Raw genomic sequence first — 25,806 nt, 5'->3', positions numbered from 1 at the left:
TGATATAGAGCACTGATACCAGCACTGTGATAGAGTGCGCTGACAGAGGCACCTTGATAGAGTGCACTGACACAAGCACCATGATATAGAGCACTGACACCAGCACCGTGATATAGAGCACTGACACCAGCACCGTGATATAGAGCACTGACACCAGCACCGTGATAGAGTGCACTGACACCAGCACCGTGATATAGAGCACTGACACCAGCACCGTGATATAGAGCACTGACACCAGCACCGTGACAGAGTGCACTGACACCAGCACCGTGATAGAGAGCACTGACACCAGCACCATAATATAGAGCACTGAAACCAGCACCGTGATATAGAGCACTGATACCAGCACTGTGATAGAGTGCGCTGACACCAGCACCTTGATAGAGTGCACTGACACAAGCACCATGATATAGAGCACTGACACCAGCACCGTGATATAGAGCACTGACACCAGCACCGTGATATAGAGCACTGACACCAGCACCGTGATAGAGAGCACTGACACCAGCACCGTAATATAGAGCATTGAAACCAGCACCGTGTTATAGAGCACTGATACCAGCACCGTGATAGAGTGCACTGACACCAGCACCTTGATAGAGTGCACCGACACAAGCACCGTGATATAGAGCACTGACACCAGCACCGTGATATAGAGCACTGACACCAGCACCGTGATATAGAGCACTGACACCAGCACCGTGATAGAGTGCACTGACACCAGCACCGTGATATAGAGCACTGACACCAGCACCGTGATAGAGTGCACTGACACCAGCACCGTGATATAGAGCACTGACACCAGCACTGTGATATAGAGCACTGACACCAGCACCGATATAGAGAGCACTGACACCAGCACCGTGATATAGAGCACTGACACCAGCACCGTGATAGAGTGCACTGACACCAGCACCGTGAGAGCCCTGACACCAGCACCATGATAGAGTGCACTGACACCAGCACCGTGATAGAGTGCACTGACACTAGCACCATGATAGAGAGCACTGACCCCAGCACCGTGATAGAGTGCACTGACACCAGCACCATGATATAGAGCACTGACACAAAGCACCGTGATAGAGTGCACTGACACCAGCACCGTGAGAGCACTGACACCAGCACCGTGATAGAGTGCACTGACACCAGCACCGTGAGAGCACTGACACCAGCACCGTGATATAGAGCACTGACACCAGCACCGTGATATAGAACACTGACACCAGCACCGTGATATAGAGCACTGACACCAGCACCGTGATATAGAGCACTGACACCAGCACCATGATATAGAGTACTGACACCAGCACCGTGATAGAGAGCACTGACACCGGCACCGTAATATAGAGCACTGAAACCAGCACCGTGATATAGAGCACTGATACCAGCACTGTGATAGAGTGCGCTGACACCAGCACCTTGATAGAGTGCACTGACACAAGCACCATGATATAGAGCACTGACACCAGCACCGTGATATAGAGCACTGACACCAGCACCGTGATATAGAGCACTGACACCAGCACCGTGATAGAGTGCACTGACACCAGCACCGTGATATAGAGCACTGACACCAGCACCGTGATATAGAGCACTGACACCAGCACCGTGACAGAGTGCACTGACACCAGCACCGTGATAGAGAGCACTGACACCAGCACCATAATATAGAGCACTGAAACCAGCACCGTGATATAGAGCACTGATACCAGCACTGTGATAGAGTGCGCTGACACCAGCAGCTTGATAGAGTGCACTGACACAAGCACCATGATATAGAGCACTGACACCAGCACCGTGATATAGCGCACTGACACCAGCACCGTGATATAGAGCTCTGACACCAGCACCGTGATAGAGTGCACTGACACCAGCACCGTGATATAGAGCACTGACACCAGCACCGTGATATAGAGCACTGACACCAGCACCGTAATAGAGTGCACTGACACCAGCACCGTGATATAGAGCACTGAAACCAGCACCGTGATATAGCGCACTGACACCAGCACCGTGATATAAAGCACTGATACCAGCACTGTGATAGAGTGCCCTGACACCAGCACCTTGATAGAGTGCACTGACACAAGCACCATGATATAGAGCACTGACACCAGCACCGTGATATAGAGCACTGACACCAGCACCGTGATATAGAGCACTGACACCAGCACCGTGATAGAGTGCACTGACACCAGCACCGTGATATAGAGCACTGACACCAGCACCGTGATATAGAGCACTGACACCAGCACCGTGACAGAGTGCACTGACACCAGCACCGTGATATAGAGCACTGACACCAGCACCGTGATATAGAGCACTGACACCAGCACCGTGATAGAGTGCAGTGACACCAGCAACGTGATATAGAGCACTGACACCAGCACCGTGATATAGAGCACTGACACCAGCACCGTGATAGAGTGCACTGACACAGCACCGTGATATAGAGCACTGACACCAGCACCGTGATATAGAGCACTGACACCAGCACCGAGATAGAGAGCACTGACACCAGCACCGTGATATAGAGCACTGACACCAGCACCGTGATAGAGTGCACTGACACCAGCACCATGAGAGCCCTGACACCAGCACCATGATAGAGTGCACTGACACCAGCACCGTGATAGAGTGCACTGACACTAGCACCATGATAGAGAGCACTGACACCAGCACCGTGATATAGAGCACTGACACCAGCACCGTGATATATAGCACTGACACCAGCACAGTGATATAGAGCACTGACACCAGCACCGTTATATAGAGCACTGACACCAGCACCGTGATAGAGTGCACTGACACCAGCACCGTGATATAGAGCATTGACACCAGCACCATGATATAGAGTACTGACACCAGCACCGTGATAGAGAGCACTGACACCAGCACCGTAATATAGAGCACTGAAACCAGCACTGTGATATAGAGCACTGATACCAGCACCGTGATAGAGTGCACTGACACAAGCACCGTGATATAGAGCACTGACACCAGCACCGTGATATAGAGCACTGACACCAGCACCGTGATATAGAGCACTGACACCAGCACCGTGATAGAGTGCACTGACACCAGCACCGTGATATAGAGCACTGACACCAGCACCATGATATAGAGCACTGACACCAGCACCGTGATAGAGTGCACTGACAACAGCACCGTGATATAGAGCACTGACACCAGCACCGTGATATAGAGCACTGACACCAGCACCGTGATAGAGTGCAGTGACACCAGCACTGTGATATAGAGCACTGACACCAGCACCGTGATGGAGTGCACTGACACCAGCACCGTGATATAGAGCACTGACACCAGCACCGTGATAGAGTGCACTGACACCAGCACCATGATATAGAGCACTGACACCATCACCGTGATATAGAGCACTGACACCAGCACCGAGATAGAGAGCACTGGCACCAGCACCGTGATATAGAGCACTGACACCAGCACCGTGATAGAGTGCACTGACACCAGCACCGTGAGAGCCCTGACACCAGCACCATGATAGAGTGCACTGACACCAGCACCGTGATAGAGTGCACTGACACTAGCACCATGATAGAGAGCACTGACCCCAGCACCGTGATAGAGTGCACTGACACCAGCACCATGATATAGAGCAATGACACCAGCACCGTGATAGAGTGCACTGACACCAGCACCGTGAGAGCACTGACACCAGCACCGTGATAGAGTGCACTGACCCCAGCACCGTGATATAGAGCACTGACACCAGCACTGTGATATAGAGCACTGACACCAGCACCGAGATAGAGAGCACTGACACCAGCACCGTGATATAGAGCACTGACACCAGAACCGTGATATAGAGCACTGACACCAGCACCGTGATAAAGTGCACTGACACCAGCACCGTGATATAGAGCACTGACACCAGCACTGTGATATAGAGCACTGACACCAGCACCGAGATAGAGAGCACTGACACCAGCACCGTGATATAGAGCACTGACACCAGCACCGTGATAGAGTGCACTGACACCAGCACCGTGAGAGCCCTGACACCAGCACCATGATAGAGTGCACTGACACCAGCACCGTGATAGAGAGCACTGACCCCAGCACCGTGATAGAGTGCACTGACACCAGCACCATGATATAGAGCACTGACACCAGCACCGTGATAGAGTGCACTGACACCAGCACCGTGAGAGCACTGACACCAGCACCGTGATTGAGTGCACTGACACCAGCACTGTGAGAGCACTGACACCAGCACCGTGATATAGTGCACTGACACCAGCACCGTGATATAGAGCACTGACACCAGCACCGTGATATAGAGCACTGACACCAGCACCGTGATATAGAGCACTGACACCAGCACCATGATATAGAGTACTGACACCAGCACCGTGATAGAGAGCACTGACACCAGCACCGTAATATAGAGCATTGAAACCAGCACCGTGATATAGAGCACTGATACCAGCACTGTGATAGAGTGCGCTGACACCAGCACCGTGATATAGAGCACTGACACCAGCACCGTGATATAGAGCACTGACACCAGCACCGTGATAGAGTGCACTGACACCAGCACCGTGATATAGAGCACTGACACCAGCACCGTGATATAGAGCACTGACACCAGCACCGTGACAGAGTGCACTGACACCAGCACCGTGATAGAGAGCACTGACACCAGCACCATAATATAGAGCACTGAAACAAGCACCGTGATATAGAGCACTGATACCAGCACTGTGATAGAGTGCGCTGACACCAGCAGCTTGATAGAGTGCACTGACACAAGCACCATGATATAGAGCACTGACACCAGCACCGTGATATAGCGCACTGACACCAGCACCGTGATATAGAGCTCTGACACCAGCACCGTGATAGAGTGCACTGACACCAGCACCGTGATATAGAGCACTGACACCAGCACCGTGATATAGAGCACTGACACCAGCACCATAATAGAGTGCACTGACACCAGCACCGTGATATAGAGCACTGAAACCAGCACCGTGATATAGCGCACTGACACCAGCACCGTGATATAGAGCACTGATACCAGCACTGTGATAGAGTGCCCTGACACCAGCACCTTGATAGAGTGCACTGACACATGCACCATGATATAGAGCACTGACACCAGCACCGTGATATAGAGCACTGACACCAGCACCGTGATATAGAGCACTGACACCAGCACCGTGATAGAGTGCACTGACACCAGCACCGTGATATAGAGCACTGACACCAGCACCGTGATATAGAGCACTGACACCAGCACCGTGACAGAGTGCACTGACACCAGCACCGTGATATAGAGCACTGACACCAGCACCGTGATATAGAGCACTGACACCAGCACCGTGATAGAGTGCAGTGACACCAGCAACGTGATATAGAGCACTGACACCAGCACCGTGATATAGAGCACTGACACCAGCACCGTGATAGAGTGCACTGACACCAGCACCGTGATATAGAGCACTGACACCAGCACCGTGATATAGAGCACTGACACCAGCACCGAGATAGAGAGCACTGACACCAGCACCGTGATATAGAGCACTGACACCAGCACCGTGATAGAGTGCACTGACACCAGCACCATGAGAGCCCTGACACCAGCACCATGATAGAGTGCACTGACACCAGCACCGTGATAGAGTGCACTGACACTAGCACCATGATAGAGAGCACTGCCACCAGCACCGTGATATATAGCACTGACACCAGCACAGTGATATAGAGCACTGACACCAGCACCGTGATATAGAGCACTGACACCAGCACCGTGATAGAGTGCACTGACACCAGCACCGTGATATAGAGCATTGACACCAGCACCATGATATAGAGTACTGACACCAGCACCGTGATAGAGAGCACTGACACCAGCACCGTAATATAGAGCACTGAAACCAGCACTGTGATATAGAGCACTGATACCAGCACCGTGATAGAGTGCACTGACACAAGCACCGTGATATAGAGCACTGACACCAGCACCGTGATATAGAGCACTGACACCAGCACCGTGATATAGAGCACTGACACCAGCACCGTGATAGAGTGCACTGACACCAGCACCGTGATATAGAGCACTGACACCAGCACCATGATATAGAGCACTGACACCAGCACCGTGATAGAGTGCACTGACAACAGCACCGTGATATAGAGCACTGACACCAGCACCGTGATATAGAGCACTGACACCAGCACCGTGATAGAGTGCAGTGACACCAGCACTGTGATATAGAGCACTGACACCAGCACCGTGATGGAGTGCACTGACACCAGCACCGTGATATAGAGCACTGACACCAGCACCGTGATAGAGTGCACTGACACCAGCACCGTGATATAGAGCACTGACACCATCACCGTGATATAGAGCACTGACACCAGCACCGAGATAGAGAGCACTGACACCAGCACCGTGATATAGAGCACTGACACCAGCACCGAGATAGAGAGCACTGACACCAGCACTGTGATATAGAGCACTGACACCAGCACCGAGATAGAGAGCACTGACACCAGCACCGTGATATAGAGCACTGACACCAGAACCGTGATATAGAGCACTGACACCAGCACCGTGATAAAGTGCACTGACACCAGCACCGTGATATAGAGCACTGACACCAGCACTGTGATATAGAGCACTGACACCAGCACCGAGATAGAGAGCACTGACACCAGCACCGTGATATAGAGCACTGACACCAGCACCGTGATAGAGTGCACTGACACCAGCACCGTGAGAGCCCTGACACCAGCACCATGATAGAGTGCACTGACACCAGCACTGTGATAGAGAGCACTGACCCCAGCACCGTGATAGAGTGCACTGACACCAGCACCATGATATAGAGCACTGACACCAGCACCGTGATAGAGTGCACTGACACCAGCACCGTGAGAGCACTGACACCAGCACCGTGATTGAGTGCACTGACACCAGCACTGTGAGAGCACTGACACCAGCACCGTGATATAGTGCACTGACACCAGCACCGTGATATAGAGCACTGACACCAGCACCGTGATATAGAGCACTGACACCAGCACCGTGATATAGAGCACTGACACCAGCACCATGATATAGAGTACTGACACCAGCACCGTGATAGAGAGCACTGACACCAGCACCGTAATATAGAGCATTGAAACCAGCACCGTGATATAGAGCACTGATACCAGCACTGTGATAGAGTGCGCTGACACCAGCACCTTGATAGAGTGCACTGACACAAGCACCATGATATAGAGCACTGACACCAGCACCGTGATATAGAGCACTGACACCAGCACCGTGATATAGAGCACTGACACCAGCACCATGATATAGAGTACTCACACCAGCACCGTGATAGAGAGCACTGACACCAGCACCGTAATATAGAGCACTGAAACCAGCACCGTGATATAGAGCACTGATACCAGCACTGTGATAGAGTGCACTGACACCAGCACCGTGATATAGAGCACTGACACCAGCACCGTGATAGAGTGCACTGACACCAGCACCGTGATATAGAGCACTGACACCAGCACCGTGATATAGAGCACTGACACCAGCACCGTGATATAGAGCACTGACACCAGCACCGTGATAGAGAGCACTGACACCAGCACCATAATATAGAGCACTGAAACCAGCACCGTGATATAGAGCACTGACACCAGCACCGTGATAGAGTGCACTGACACCAGCACCGTGATATAGAGCACTGACACCAGCACCGTGATATAGAGCACTGACACCAGCACCGTGATATAGAGCACTGACACCAGCACCGTGATAGAGTGCACTGACACCAGCACCGTGATATAGAGCACTGACACCAGCACCGTGATATAGAGCACTGACACCAGCACCGTGATATAGAGCACTGACACCAGCACCGTGATAGAGAGCACTGACACCAGCACCATAATATAGAGCACTGAAACCAGCACCGTGATATAGAGCACTGACACCAGCACCGTGATAGAGTGCACTGACACCAGCACCGTGATATAGAGCACTGACACCAGCACCGTGATAGAGTGCACTGACACCAGCACCGTGATATAGAGCACTGACACCAGCACCGTGATAGAGTGCACTGACACCAGCACCGTGATATAGAGCACTGACACCAGCACCGTGAACTAGAGCACTTACACCAGCACCGAGATAGAGAGCACTGACACCAGCACCGTGATATAGAGCACTGACACCAGCACCGTGATAGAGTGCACTGACACCAGCACTATGAGAGCCCTGACACCAGCACCATGATAGAGTGCACTGACACCAGCACCGTGATAGAGTGCACTGACACTAGCACCATGATAGAGAGCACTGACACCAGCACCGTGATATAGAGCACTGACACCAGCACAGTGATATAGAGCACTGACACCAGCACCGTGATAGAGTGCACTGACACCAGCACCGTGATATAGAGCACTGACACCAGCACCATGATATAGAGTACTGACACCAGCACCGTGATAGAGAGCACTGACACCAGCACCGTAATATAGAGCACTGAAACCAGCACCGTGATATAGAGCACTGATACCAGCACTGTGATAGAGTGCGCTGACACCAGCACCTTGATAGAGTGCACTGACACAAGCACCATGATATAGAGCACTGACACCAGCACCGTGATATAGAGCACTGACACCAGCACCGTGATATAGAGCACTGACACCAGCACCGTTATAGAGTGCACTGACACCAGCACCGTGATATAGAGCACTGACACCAGCACCGTGATATAGAGCACTGACACCAGCACCGTGACAGAGTGCACTGACACCAGCACCGTGATAGAGAGCACTGACACCAGAACCATAATATAGAGCACTGAAACCAGCACCGTGATATAGAGCACTGATACCAGCACTGTGATAGAGTGCGCTGACACCAGCAGCTTGATAGAGTGCACTGACACAAGCACCATGATATAGAGCACTGACACCAGCACCGTGATATAGCGCACTGACACCAGCACCGTGATATAGAGCTCTGACACCAGCACCGTGATATAGAGCACTGACACCAGCACCGTAATAGAGTGCACTGACACCAGCACCGTGATATAGAGCACTGAAACCAGCACCGTGATATAGCGCACTGACACCAGCACCGTGATATAGAGCACTGATACCAGCACTGTGATAGAGTGCCCTGACACCAGCACCTTGATAGAGTGCACTGACACAAGCACCATGATATAGAGCACTGACACCAGCACCGTGATATAGAGCACTGACACCAGCACCGTGATATAGAGCACTGACACCAGCACCGTGATAGAGTGCACTGACACCAGCACCGTGATATAGAGCACTGACACCAGCACCGTGATATAGAGCACTGGCACCAGCACCATGACAGAGTGCACTGACACCAGCACCGTGATATAGAGCACTGACACCAGCACCGTGATATAGAGCACTGACACCAGCACCGTGATAGAGTGCAGTGACACCAGCAACGTGATATAGAGCACTGACACCAGCACCGTGATATAGAGCACTGACACCAGCACCGTGATAGAGTGCACTGACACCAGCACCGTGATATAGAGCACTGACACCAGCACCGTGATATAGAGCACTGACACCAGCACCGAGATAGAGCACTGACACCAGCACCGTGATATAGAGCACTGACACCAGCACCGTGATAGAGTGCACTGACACCAGCACCATGAGAGCCCTGACACCAGCACCATGATAGAGTGCACTGACACTAGCACCATGATAGAGAGCACTGACACCAGCACCGTGATATAGAGCACTGACACCAGCACCGTGATATATAGCACTGACACCAGCACAGTGATATAGAGCACTGACACCAGCACCGTGATATAGAGCACTGACACCAGCACCGTGATAGAGTGCACTGACACCAGCACCGTGATATAGAGCATTGACACCAGCACCATGATATAGAGTACTGACATCAGCACCGTGATAGAGAGCACTGACACCAGCACCGTAATATAGAGCACTGAAACCAGCACTGTGATATAGAGCACTGATACCAGCACCGTGATAGAGTGCACTGACACAAGCACCGTGATATAGAGCACTGACACCAGCACCGTGATATAGAGCACTGACACCAGCACCGTGATATAGAGCACTGACACCAGCACCGTGATAGAGTGCACTGACACCAGCACCGTGATATAGAGCACTGACACCAGCACCATGATATAGAGCACTGACACCAGCACCGTGATAGAGTGCACTGACAACAGCACCGTGATATAGAGCACTGACACCAGCACCGTGATATAGAGCACTGACACCAGCACCGTGATAGAGTGCAGTGACACCAGCACTGTGATATAGAGCACTGACACCAGCACCGTGATGGAGTGCACTGACACCAGCACCATGATATAGAGCACTGACACCAGCACCGTGATAGAGTGCACTGACACCAGCACCGTGATATAGAGCACTGACACCATCACCGTGATATAGAGCACTGACACCAGCACCGAGATAGAGAGCACTGACACCAGCACCGTGATATAGAGCACTGACACCAGCACCGTGATAGAGTGCACTGACACCAGCACCGTGAGAGCCCTGACACCAGCACCATAATAGAGTGCACTGACACCAGCACCGTGATAGAGTGCACTGACACTAGCACCATGATAGAGAGCACTGACCCCAGCACCGTGATAGAGTGCACTGACACCAGCACCATGATATAGAGCAATGACACCAGCACCGTGATAGAGTGCACTGACACCAGCACCGTGAGAGCACTGACACTAGCACCGTGATAGAGTGCACTGACACCAGCACCGTGATATAGAGCACTGACACCATGACTGTGATATAGAGCACTGACACCAGCACCGAGATAGAGAGCACTGACACCAGCACCGTGATATAGAGCACTGACACCAGAACCGTGATATAGAGCACTGACACCAGCACCGTGATAAAGTGCACTGACACCAGCACCGTGATATAGAGCACTGACACCAGCACTGTGATATAGAGCACTGACACCAGCACCGAGATAGAGAGCACTGACACCAGCACCGTGATATAGAGCACTGACACCAGCACCGTGATAGAGTGCACTGACACCAGCACCGTGAGAGCCCTGACACCAGCACCATGATAGAGTGCACTGACACCAGCACCGTGATAGAGAGCACTGACCCCAGCACCGTGATAGAGTGCACTGACACCAGCACCATGATATAGAGCACTGACACCAGCACCGTGATAGAGTGCACTGACACCAGCACCGTGATTGAGTGCACTGACACCAGCACCGTGAGAGCACTGACACCAGCACCGTGATATAGTGCACTGACACCAGCACCGTGATATAGAGCACTGACACCAGCACCGTAATATAGAGCATTGAAACCAGCACCGTGATATAGAGCACTGATACCAGCACTGTGATAGAGTGCGCTGACACCAGCACCTTGATAGAGTGCACTGACACAAGCACCATGATATAGAGCACTGACACCAGCACCGTGATATAGAGCACTGACACCAGCACCGTGATATAGAGCACTGACACCAGCACCATGATATAGAGTACTCACACCAGCACCGTGATAGAGAGCACTGACACCAGCACCGTAATATAGAGCACTGAAACCAGCACCGTGATATAGAGCACTGATACCAGCACTGTGATAGAGTGCACTGACACCAGCACCGTGATATAGAGCACTGACACCAGCACCGTGATAGAGTGCACTGACACCAGCACCGTGATATAGAGCACTGACACCAGCACCGTGATATAGAGCACTGACACCAGCACCGTGATATAGAGCACTGACACCAGCACCGTGATAGAGAGCACTGACACCAGCACCATAATATAGAGCACTGAAACCAGCACCGTGATATAGAGCACTGACACCAGCACCGTGATAGAGTGCACTGACACCAGCACCGTGATATAGAGCACTGACACCAGCACCGTGATATAGAGCACTGACACCAGCACCGTGATATAGAGCACTGACACCAGCACCGTGATAGAGTGCACTGACACCAGCACCGTGATATAGAGCACTGACACCAGCACCGTGATATAGAGCACTGACACCAGCACCGTGATATAGAGCACTGACACCAGCACCGTGATAGAGAGCACTGACACCAGCACCATAATATAGAGCACTGAAACCAGCACCGTGATATAGAGCACTGACACCAGCACCGTGATAGAGTGCACTGACACCAGCACCGTGATATAGAGCACTGACACCAGCACCGTGATAGAGTGCACTGACACCAGCACCGTGATATAGAGCACTGACACCAGCACCATGATAGAGTGCACTGACACCAGCACCGTGATATAGAGCACTGACACCAGCACCGTGAACTAGAGCACTTACACCAGCACCGAGATAGAGAGCACTGACACCAGCACCGTGATATAGAGCACTGACACCAGCACCGTGATAGAGTGCACTGACACCAGCACTATGAGAGCCCTGACACCAGCACCATGATAGAGTGCACTGACACCAGCACCGTGATAGAGTGCACTGACACTAGCACCATGATAGAGAGCACTGACACCAGCACCGTGATATAGAGCACTGACACCAGCACAGTGATATAGAGCACTGACACCAGCACCGTGATAGAGTGCACTGACACCAGCACCGTGATATAGAGCACTGACACCAGCACCATGATATAGAGTACTGACACCAGCACCGTGATAGAGAGCACTGACACCAGCACCGTAATATAGAGCACTGAAACCAGCACCGTGATATAGAGCACTGATACCAGCACTGTGATAGAGTGCGCTGACACCAGCACCTTGATAGAGTGCACTGACACAAGCACCATGATATAGAGCACTGACACCAGCACCGTGATATAGAGCACTGACACCAGCACCGTGGTATAGAGCACTGACACCAGCACCGTTATAGAGTGCACTGACACCAGCACCGTGATATAGAGCACTGACACCAGCACCGTGATATAGAGCACTGACACCAGCACCGTGACAGAGTGCACTGACACCAGCACCGTGATAGAGAGCACTGACACCAGAACCATAATATAGAGCACTGAAACCAGCACCGTGATATAGAGCACTGATACCAGCACTGTGATAGAGTGCGCTGACACCAGCAGCTTGATAGAGTGCACTGACACAAGCACCATGATATAGAGCACTGACACCAGCACCGTGATATAGCGCACTGACACCAGCACCGTGATATAGAGCTCTGACACCAGCACCGTGATATAGAGCACTGACACCAGCACCGTAATAGAGTGCACTGACACCAGCACCGTGATATAGAGCACTGAAACCAGCACCGTGATATAGCGCACTGACACCAGCACCGTGATATAGAGCACTGATACCAGCACTGTGATAGAGTGCCCTGACACCAGCACCTTGATAGAGTGCACTGACACAAGCACCATGATATAGAGCACTGACACCAGCACCGTGATATAGAGCACTGACACCAGCACCGTGATATAGAGCACTGACACCAGCACCGTGATAGAGTGCACTGACACCAGCACCGTGATATAGAGCACTGACACCAGCACCGTGATATAGAGCACTGGCACCAGCACCATGACAGAGTGCACTGACACCAGCACCGTGATATAGAGCACTGACACCAGCACCGTGATATAGAGCACTGACACCAGCACCGTGATAGAGTGCAGTGACACCAGCAACGTGATATAGAGCACTGACACCAGCACCGTGATATAGAGCACTGACACCAGCACCGTGATAGAGTGCACTGACACCAGCACCGTGATATAGAGCACTGACACCAGCACCGTGATATAGAGCACTGACACCAGCACCGAGATAGAGCACTGACACCAGCACCGTGATATAGAGCACTGACACCAGCACCGTGATAGAGTGCACTGACACCAGCACCATGAGAGCCCTGACACCAGCACCATGATAGAGTGCACTGACACTAGCACCATGATAGAGAGCACTGACACCAGCACCGTGATATAGAGCACTGACACCAGCACCGTGATATATAGCACTGACACCAGCACAGTGATATAGAGCACTGACACCAGCACCGTGATATAGAGCACTGACACCAGCACCGTGATAGAGTGCACTGACACCAGCACCGTGATATAGAGCATTGACACCAGCACCATGATATAGAGTACTGACACCAGCACCGTGATAGAGAGCACTGACACCAGCACCGTAATATAGAGCACTGAAACCAGCACTGTGATATAGAGCACTGATACCAGCACCGTGATAGAGTGCACTGACACAAGCACCGTGATATAGAGCACTGACACCAGCACCGTGATATAGAGCACTGACACCAGCACCGTGATATAGAGCACTGACACCAGCACCGTGATAGAGTGCACTGACACCAGCACCGTGATATAGAGCACTGACACCAGCACCATGATATAGAGCACTGACACCAGCACCGTGATAGAGTGCACTGACAACAGCACCGTGATATAGAGCACTGACACCAGCACCGTGATATAGAGCACTGACACCAGCACCGTGATAGAGTGCAGTGACACCAGCACTGTGATATAGAGCACTGACACCAGCACCGTGATGGAGTGCACTGACACCAGCACCGTGATATAGAGCACTGACACCAGCACCGTGATAGAGTGCACTGACACCAGCACCGTGATATAGAGCACTGACACCATCACCGTGATATAGAGCACTGACACCAGCACCGAGATAGAGAGCACTGACACCAGCACCGTGAGAGCCCTGACACCAGCACCATAATAGAGTGCACTGACACCAGCACCGTGATAGAGTGCACTGACACTAGCACCATGATAGAGAGCACTGACCCCAGCACCGTGATAGAGTGCACTGACACCAGCACCATGATATAGAGCAATGACACCAGCACCGTGATAGAGTGCACTGACACCAGCACCGTGAGAGCACTGACACTAGCACCGTGATAGAGTGCACTGACACCAGCACCGTGATATAGAGCACTGACACCATGACTGTGATATAGAGCACTGACACCAGCACCGAGATAGAGAGCACTGACACCAGCACCGTGATATAGAGCACTGACACCAGAACCGTGATATAGAGCACTGACACCAGCACCGTGATAAAGTGCACTGACACCAGCACCGTGATATAGAGCACTGACACCAGCACTGTGATATAGAGCACTGACACCAGCACCGAGATAGAGAGCACTGACACCAGCACCGTGATATAGAGCACTGACACCAGCACCGTGATAGAGTGCACTGACACCAGCACCGTGAGAGCCCTGACACCAGCACCATGATAGAGTGCACTGACACCAGCACCGTGATAGAGAGCACTGACCCCAGCACCGTGATAGAGTGCACTGACACCAGCACCATGATATAGAGCACTGACACCAGCACCGTGATAGAGTGCACTGACACCAGCACCGTGATTGAGTGCACTGACACCAGCACCGTGAGAGCACTGACACCAGCACCGTGATATAGTGCACTGACACCAGCACCGTGATATAGAGCACTGACACCAGCACCGTGATATAGAGCACTGACACCAGCACCGTGATATAGAGCACTGACACCAGCACCATGATATAGAGTACTGAAACCAGCACCGTGATATAGAGCACTGACACCAGCACCGTGATAGAGTGCACTGACACCAGCACCGTGATATAGAGCACTGACACCAGCACCGTGATAGAGTGCACTGACACCAGCACCGTGATATAGAGCACTGACACCAGCACCGTGATAGAGTGCACTGACACCAGCACCGTGATATAGAGCACTGACACCAGCACCGTGAACTAGAGCACTTACACCAGCACCGAGATAGAGAGCACTGACACCAGCACCGTGATATAGAGCACTGACACCAGCACCGTGATAGAGTGCACTGACACCAGCACTATGAGAGCCCTGACACCAGCACCATGATAGAGTGCACTGACACCAGCACCGTGATAGAGTGCACTGACACTAGCACCATGATAGAGAGCACTGACACCAGCACCGTGATATAGAGCACTGACACCAGCACAGTGATATAGAGCACTGACACCAGCACCGTGATAGAGTGCACTGACACCAGCACCGTGATATAGAGCACTGACACCAGCACCATGATATAGAGTACTGACACCAGCACCGTGATAGAGAGCACTGACACCAGCACCGTAATATAGAGCACTGAAACCAGCACTGTGATATAGAGCACTGATACCAGCACCGTGATAGAGTGCACTGACACAAGCACCGTGATATAGAGCACTGACACCAGCACCGTGATATAGAGCACTGACACCAGCACCGTGATAGAGTGCACTGACACCAGCACCGTGATATAGAGCACTGACACCAGCACCATGATATAGAGCACTGACACCAGCACCATGATATATAGCACTGACACCAGCACAGTGATAGAGTGCAGTGACACCAGCACTGTGATATAGAGCACTGACACCAGCACCGTGATGGAGTGCACTGACACCAGCACCGTGATATAGAGCACTGACACCAGCACCGTGATAGAGTGCACTGACACCAGCACCGTGATATAGAGCACTGACACCAGCACCGTGATATAGAGCACTGACACCAGCACCGAGATAGAGAGCACTGACACCAGCACCGTGATATAGAGCACTGACACCAGCACCGTGATAGAGTGCACTGACACCAGCACCGTGAGAGCCCTGACACCAGCACCATGATAGAGTGCACTGACATCAGCACCGTGATAGAGTGCACTGACACTAGCAATATGATAGAGAGCATTGACCCCAGCGCCGTGATAGAGTGCACTGACACCAGCACCATGATATAGAGCACTGACACCAGCACCGTGATAGAGTGCACTGACACCAGCACCGTGAGATCACTGACACCAGCACCGTGATAGAGTGCACTGACACCAGCACCGTGAGAGCACTGACACCAGAACCGTGATATAGAGCACTGACACCAGCACCGTGATAGAGTGCACTGACACCAGCACAGTGATATAGAGCACTGACACCAGCACCGTGATATAGAGCACTGACACCAGCACCGTGATATAGAGCACTGGCACCAGCACCATGATATAGAGTACTGCCACCAGCACCGTGATAGAGAACACTGACACCAGCACCGTGATAGAGAGCACTGACACCAGCACTGTAATATAGAGCACTGAAACCAGCACTGTGATATAGAGCACTGATACCAGCACCGTGATAGAGTGCACTGACACCAGCACCATGATATAGAGCAATGACACCAGCACCGAGATATAGAGCACTGACACCAGCACCATGATAGAGTGCACTGACACCAGCACCGTGATAGAGTGCACTGACACTAGCACCATGATAGAGAGCACTGACCCCAGCACCGTGATGAGTGCACTGACACCAGCACCATGATATAGAGCACTGACACCAGCACTGTGATAGAGTGCACTGACACCAGCACCGTGATATAGAGCACTGACACCAGCACCGTGATAGAGTGCACTGACACCAGCACCGTGATATAGAGCACTGACACCAGCACCATGATATAGAGTACTGACACCAGCACCGTGATAGAGAGCACTGACACCAGCACCGTAATATAGAGCACTGAAACCAGCACTGTGATATAGAGCACTGATACCAGCACCGTGATAGAGTGCACTGACACAAGCACCATGATATAGAGCACTGACACCAGCACCGTGATATAGAACACTGACACCAGCACCGTGATAGAGTGCACTGACACCAGCACCGTGATATAGAGCACTGACACCAGCACCATGATATAGAGCACTGACACCAGCACCGTGACAGAGTGCACTGACAACAGCACCGTGATATAGAGCACTGACACCAGCACCATGATATAGAGCACTGACACCAGCACCGTGATAGAGTGCAGTGACACCAGCACTGTGATATAGAGCACTGACACCAGCACCGTGATGGAGTGCACTGACACCAGCACCATGATATAGAGCACTGACACCAGCACCGTGATAGAGTGCACTGACACCAGCACCGTGATATAGAGCACTGACACCAGCACCGTGATATAGAGCACTGACACCAGCACCGAGATAGAGAGCACTGACACCAGCACCGTGATATAGAGCACTGACACCAGCACCGTGATAGAGTGCACTGACACCAGCACCGTGAGAGCCCTGACACCAGCACCATGATAGAGTGCACTGACACCAGCACCGTGATATAGAGCACTGACACCAGCACCGTGATAGAGTGCACTGACACCAGCACCGTGATAGAGTGCACTGACACCAGCACCGTGATATAGAGCACTGACACCATCACCGTGATATAGAGCACTGACACCAGCACCGAGATAGAGAGCACTGACACCAGCACCGTGATATAGAGCACTGACACCAGCACCGTGATAGAGTGCACTGACACCAGCACCGTGAGAGCCCTGACACCAGCACCTTGATAGAGTGCACTGACACCAGCACCGTGATAGAGTGCACTGACACTAGCACCATGATAGAGAGCACTGACCCCAGCACCGTGATAGAGTGCACTGACACCAGCACCATGATATAGAGCAATGACACCGGCACCGTGATAGAGTGCACTGACACCAGCACCGTGAGAGCACTGACACCAGCACCGTGATAGAGTGCACTGACACCAGCACCGTGATATAGAGCACTGACACCAGCACTGTGATATAGAGCACTGACACCAGCACCGAGATAGAGAGCACTGACACCAGCACCGTGATATAGAGCACTGACACCAGAACCGTGATATAGAGCACTGACACCAGCACCGTGATAAAGTGCACTGACACCAGCACCGTGATATAGAGCACTGACACCAGCACTGTGATATAGAGCACTGACACCAGCACCGAGATAGAGAGCACTGACACCAGCACCGTGATATAGAGCACTGACACCAGCACCGTGATAGAGTGCACTGACACCAGCACCGTGAGAGCCCTGACACCAGCACCATGATAGAGTGCACTGACACCAGCACCGTGATAGAGAGCACTGACCCCAGCACCGTGATAGAGTGCACTGACACCAGCACCATGATATAGAGCACTGACACCAGCACCGTGATAGAGTGCACTGACACCAGCACCGTGAGAGCACTGACACCAGCACCGTGATTGAGTGCACTGACACCAGCACCGTGAGAGCACTGACACCAGCACCGTGATATAGTGCACTGACACCAGCACCGTGATATAGAGCACTGACACCAGCACCGTGATATAGAGCACTGACACCAGCACCGTGATATAGAGCACTGACACCAGCACCATGATATAGAGTACTGACACCAGCACCGTGATAGAGAGCACTGACACCAGCACCGTAATATAGAGCACTGAAACCAGCACCGTGATATAGAGCACTGATACCAGCACTGTGATAGAGTGCGCTGACACCAGCACCTTGATAGAGTGCACTGACACAAGCACCATGATATAGAGCACTGACACCAGCACCGTGATAGAGTGCACTGACACAAGCACCATGATATAGAGCACTGACACCAGCACCGTGATATAGAACACTGACACCAGCACCGTGATAGAGTGCACTGACACCAGCACCGTGATATAGAGCACTGACACCAGCACCATGATATAGAGCACTGACACCAGCACCGTGACAGAGTGCACTGACAACAGCACCGTGATATAGAGCACTGACACCAGCACCATGATATAGAGCACTGACACCAGCACCGTGATAGAGTGCAGTGACACCAGCACTGTGATATAGAGCACTGACACCAGCACCGTGATGGAGTGCACTGACACCAGCACCATGATATAGAGCACTGACACCAGCACCGTGATAGAGTGCACTGACACCAGCACCGTGATATAGAGCACTGACACCAGCACCGTGATATAGAGCACTGACACCAGCACCGAGATAGAGAGCACTGACACCAGCACCGTGATATAGAGCACTGACACCAGCACCGTGATAGAGTGCACTGACACCAGCACCGTGAGAGCCCTGACACCAGCACCATGATAGAGTGCACTGACACCAGCACCGTGATATAGAGCACTGACACCAGCACCGTGATAGAGTGCACTGACACCAGCACCGTGATAGAGTGCACTGACACAAGCACCGTGATATAGAGCACTGACACCAGCACCCTGATATAGAGCACTGACACCAGCACCGTGATATAGAGCACTGACACCAGCACCGTGATAGAGTGCACTGACACCAGCACCGTGATATAGAGCACTGACACCAGCACCATGATATAGAGCACTGACACCAGCACCGTGATAGAGTGCACTGACAACAGCACCGTGATATAGAGCACTGACACCAGCACCGTGATATAGAGCACTGACACCAGCACCGTGATAGAGTGCAGTAACACCAGCACTGTGATATAGAGCACTGACACCAGCACCGTGATGGAGTGCACTGACACCAGCACCGTGATATAGAGCACTGACACCAGCACCGTGATAGAGTGCACTGACACCAGCACCGTGATATAGAGCACTGACACCATCACCGTGATATAGAGCACTGACACCAGCACCGAGATAGAGAGCACTGACACCAGCACCGTGATATAGAGCACTGACACCAGCACCGTGATAGAGTGCACTGACACCAGCACCGTGAGAGCCCTGACACCAGCACCATGATAGAGTGCACTGACACCAGCACCGTGATAGAGTGCACTGACACTAGCACCATGATAGAGAGCACTGACCCCAGCACCGTGATAGAGAGCACTGACACCAGCACCGTGATATAGAGCACTGACACCAGCACCGTGATAGAGTGCACTGACACCAGCACCGTGAGAGCCCTGACACCAGCACCATGATAGAGTGCACTGACACCAGCACCGTGATATAGAGCACTGACACCAGCACCATGATATAGAGCACTGACACCAGCACCGTGATAGAGTGCAGTGACACCAGCACTGTGATATAGAGCACTGACACCAGCACCGTGATGGAGTGCACTGACACCAGCACCATGATATAGAGCACTGACACCAGCACCGTGATAGAGTGCACTGACACCAGCACCGTGATATAGAGCACTGACACCAGCACCGTGATATAGAGCACTGACACCAGCACCGAGATAGAGAGCACTGACACCAGCACCGTGATATAGAGCACTGACACCAGCACCGTGATAGAGTGCACTGACACCAGCACCGTGAGAGCCCTGACACCAGCACCATGATAGAGTGCACTGACACCAGCACCGTGATAGAGTGCACTGACACCAGCACCGTGATATAGAGCACTGACACCAGCACCATGATATAGAGCACTGACACCAGCACCGTGATAGAGTGCACTGACAACAGCACCGTGATATAGAGCACTGACACCAGCACCGTGATATAGAGCACTGACACCAGCACCGTGATAGAGTGCAGTGACACCAGCACTGTGATATAGAGCACTGACACCAGCACCGTGATGGAGTGCACTGACACCAGCACCGTGATATAGAGCACTGACACCAGCACCGTGATAGAGTGCACTGACATCAGCACCGTGATATAGAGCACTGACACCATCACCGTGATATAGAGCACTGACACCAGCACCGAGATAGAGAGCACTGACACCAGCACCGTGATATAGAGCACTGACACCAGCACCGTGATAGAGTGCACTGACACCAGCACCGTGAGAGCCCTGACACCAGCACCATGATAGAGTGCACTGACACCAGCACCGTGATAGAGTGCACTGACACTAGCACCATGATAGAGAGCACTGACCCCAGCACCGTGATAGAGTGCACTGACACCAGCACCATGATATAGAGCAATGACACCAGCACCGTGATAGAGTGCACTGACACCAGCACCGTGAGAGCACTGACACCAGCACCGTGATAGAGTGCACTGACACCAGCACCGTGATATAGAGCACTGACACCAGCACTGTGATATAGAGCACTGACACCAGCACCGAGATAGAGAGCACTGACACCAGCACCGTGATATAGAGCACTGACACCAGAACCGTGATATAGAGCACTGACACCAGCACCGTGATAAAGTGCACTGACACCAGCACCGTGATATAGAGCACTGACACCAGCACTGTGATATAGAGCACTGACACCAGCACCGAGATAGAGAGCACTGACACCAGCACCGTGATATAGAGCACTGACACCAGCACCGTGATATAGTGCACTGACACCAGCACCGTGAGAGCCCTGACACCAGCACCATGATAGAGTGCACTGACACCAGCACCGTGATAGAGAGCACTGACCCCAGCACCGTGATAGAGTGCACTGACACCAGCACCATGATATAGAGCACTGACACCAGCACCGTGATAGAGTGCACTGACACCAGCACCGTGAGAGCACTGACACCAGCACCGTGATTGAGTGCACTGACACCAGCACCGTGAGAGCACTGACACCAGCACCGTGATATAGTGCACTGACACCAGCACCGTGATATAGAGCACTGACACCAGCACCGTGATATAGAGCACTGACACCAGCACCGTGATATAGAGCACTGACACCAGCACCATGATATAGAGTACTGACACCAGCACCGTGATAGAGAGCACTGACACCAGCACCGTAATATAGAGCACTGAAACCAGCACCGTGATATAGAGCACTGATACCAGCACTGTGATAGAGTGCGCTGACACCAGCACCTTGATAGAGTGCACTGACACAAGCACCATGATATAGAGCACTGACACCAGCACCGTGATATAGAGCACTGACACCAGCACCGTGATATAGAGCACTGACACCAGCACCATGATATAGAGTACTGACACCAGCACCGTGATAGAGAGCACTGACACCAGCACCGTAATATAGAGCACTGAAACCAGCACCGTGATATAGAGCACTGATACCAGCACTGTGATAGAGTGCGCTGACACCAGCAGCTTGATAGAGTGCACTAACACAAGTACCGTGATATAGAGCACTGACACCAGCACCGTGATATAGAGCACTGACACCAGCACCGTGATATAGAGCACTGACACCAGCACCGTGATAGAGTGCACTGACACCAGCACCGTGATATAGAGCACTGACACCAGCACCGTGATATAGAGCACTGACACCAGCACCGTGATATAGAGCACTGACACCAGCACCGTGATAGAGAGCACTGACACCAGCACCATAATATAGAGCACTGAAACCAGCACCGTGATATAGAGCACTGACACCAGCACCGTGATAGAGTGCACTGACACCAGCACCGTGATATAGAGCACTGACACCAGCACCGTGATAGAGTGCACTGACACCAGCACCGTGATATAGAGCACTGACACCAGCACCGTGAACTAGAGCACTTACACCAGCACCGAGATAGAGAGCACTGACACCAGCACCGTGATATAGAGCACTGACACCAGCACCGTGATAGAGTGCACTGACACCAGCACTATGAGAGCCCTGACACCGGCACCATGATAGAGTGCACTGACACCAGCACCGTGATAGAGTGCACTGACACTAGCACCATGATAGAGAGCACTGACACCAGCACCGTGATATAGAGCACTGACACCAGCACAGTGATATAGGGCACTGACACCAGCACCGTGATAGAGTGCACTGACACCAGCACCGTGATATAGAGCACTGACACCAGCACCATGATATAGAGTACTGACACCAGCACCGTGATAGAGAGCACTGACACCAGCACCGTAATATAGAGCACTGAAACCAGCACTGTGATATAGAGCACTGATACCAGCACCGTGATAGAGTGCACTGACACAAGCACCGTGATATAGAGCACTGACACCAGCACCGTGATATAGAGCACTGACACCAGCACCGTGATATAGAGCACTGACACCAGCACCGTGATAGAGTGCACTGACACCAGCACCGTGATATAGAGCACTGACACCAGCACCATGATATAGAGCACTGACACCAGCACCGTGACAGAGTGCACTGACAACAGCACCGTGATATAGAGCACTGACACCAGCACCATGATATATAGCACTGACACCAGCACAGTGATAAAGTGCAGTGACACCAGCACTGTGATATAGAGCACTGACACCAGCACCGTGATGGAGTGCACTGACACCAGCACCGTGATATAGAGCACTGACACCAGCACCGTGATAGAGTGCACTGACACCAGCACCGTGATATAGAGCACTGACACCAGCACCGTGATATAGAGCACTGACACCAGCACCGAGATAGAGAGCACTGACACCAGCACCGTGATATAGAGCACTGACACCAGCACCGTGATAGAGTGCACTGACACCAGCACCGTGATATAGAGCACTGACACCAGCACCGTGATATAGAGCACTGACACCAGCACCGTGATATAGAGCACTGACACCAGCACCGTGATAGAGAGCACTGACACCAGCACCATAATATAGAGCACTGAAACCAGCACCGTGATATAGAGCACTGACACCAGCACCGTGATAGAGTGCACTGACACCAGCACCGTGATATAGAGCACTGACACCAGCACCGTGATAGAGTGCACTGACACCAGCACCGTGATATAGAGCACTGACACCAGCACCGTGAACTAGAGCACTTACACCAGCACCGAGATAGAGAGCACTGACACAAGCACCGTGATATAGAGCACTGACACCAGCACCGTGATAGAGTGCACTGACACCAGCACTATGAGAGCCCTGACACCAGCACCATGATAGAGTGCACTGACACCAGCACCGTGATAGAGTGCACTGACACTAGCACCATGATAGAGAGCACTGACACCAGCACCGTGATATAGAGCACTGACACCAGCACAGTGATATAGGGCACTGACACCAGCACCGTGATAGAGTGCACTGACACCAGCACCGTGATATAGAGCACTGACACCAGCACCATGATATAGAGTACTGACACCAGCACCGTGATAGAGAGCACTGACACCAGCACCGTAATATAGAGCACTGAAACCAGCACTGTGATATAGAGCACTGATACCAGCACCGTGATAGAGTGCACTGACACAAGCACCGTGATATAGAGCACTGACACCAGCACCGTGATATAGAGCACTGACACCAGCACCGTGATATAGAGCACTGACACCAGCACCGTGATAGAGTGCACTGACACCAGCACCGTGATATAGAGCACTGACACCAGCACCATGATATAGAGCACTGACACCAGCACCGTGACAGAGTGCACTGACAACAGCACCGTGATATAGAGCACTGACACCAGCACCATGATATATAGCACTGACACCAGCACAGTGATAGAGTGCAGTGACACCAGCACTGTGATATAGAGCACTGACACCAGCACTGTGATGGAGTGCACTGACACCAGCACCGTGATATAGAGCACTGACACCAGCACCGTGATAGAGTGCACTGACACCAGCACCGTGATATAGAGCACTGACACCAGCACCGTGATATAGAGCACTGACACCAGCACCGAGATAGAGAGCACTGACACCAGCACCGTGATATAGAGCACTGACACCAGCACCGTGATAGAGTGCACTGACACCAGCACCGTGAGAGCCCTGACACCAGCACCATGATAGAGTGCACTGACATCAGCACCGTGATAGAGTGCACTGACACTAGCAATATGATAGAGAGCATTGACCCCAGCGCCGTGATAGAGTGCACTGACACCAGCACCATGATATAGAGCACTGACACCAGCACCGTGATAGAGTGCACTGACACCAGCACCGTGAGAGCACTGACACCAGCACCGTG

The sequence above is a fragment of the Lithobates pipiens genome, unplaced genomic scaffold, assembly GCF_037356315.1.
Source record: "Lithobates pipiens isolate NorthernLeopardFrog02 unplaced genomic scaffold, aLitPip1_a1.2 Scaffold_27, whole genome shotgun sequence".
Taxonomy (NCBI): domain Eukaryota; kingdom Metazoa; phylum Chordata; class Amphibia; order Anura; family Ranidae; genus Lithobates; species Lithobates pipiens.
The sequence above is the reverse complement of the archived record's forward strand: the minus strand, read 5'-3'. Positions refer to the sequence as shown.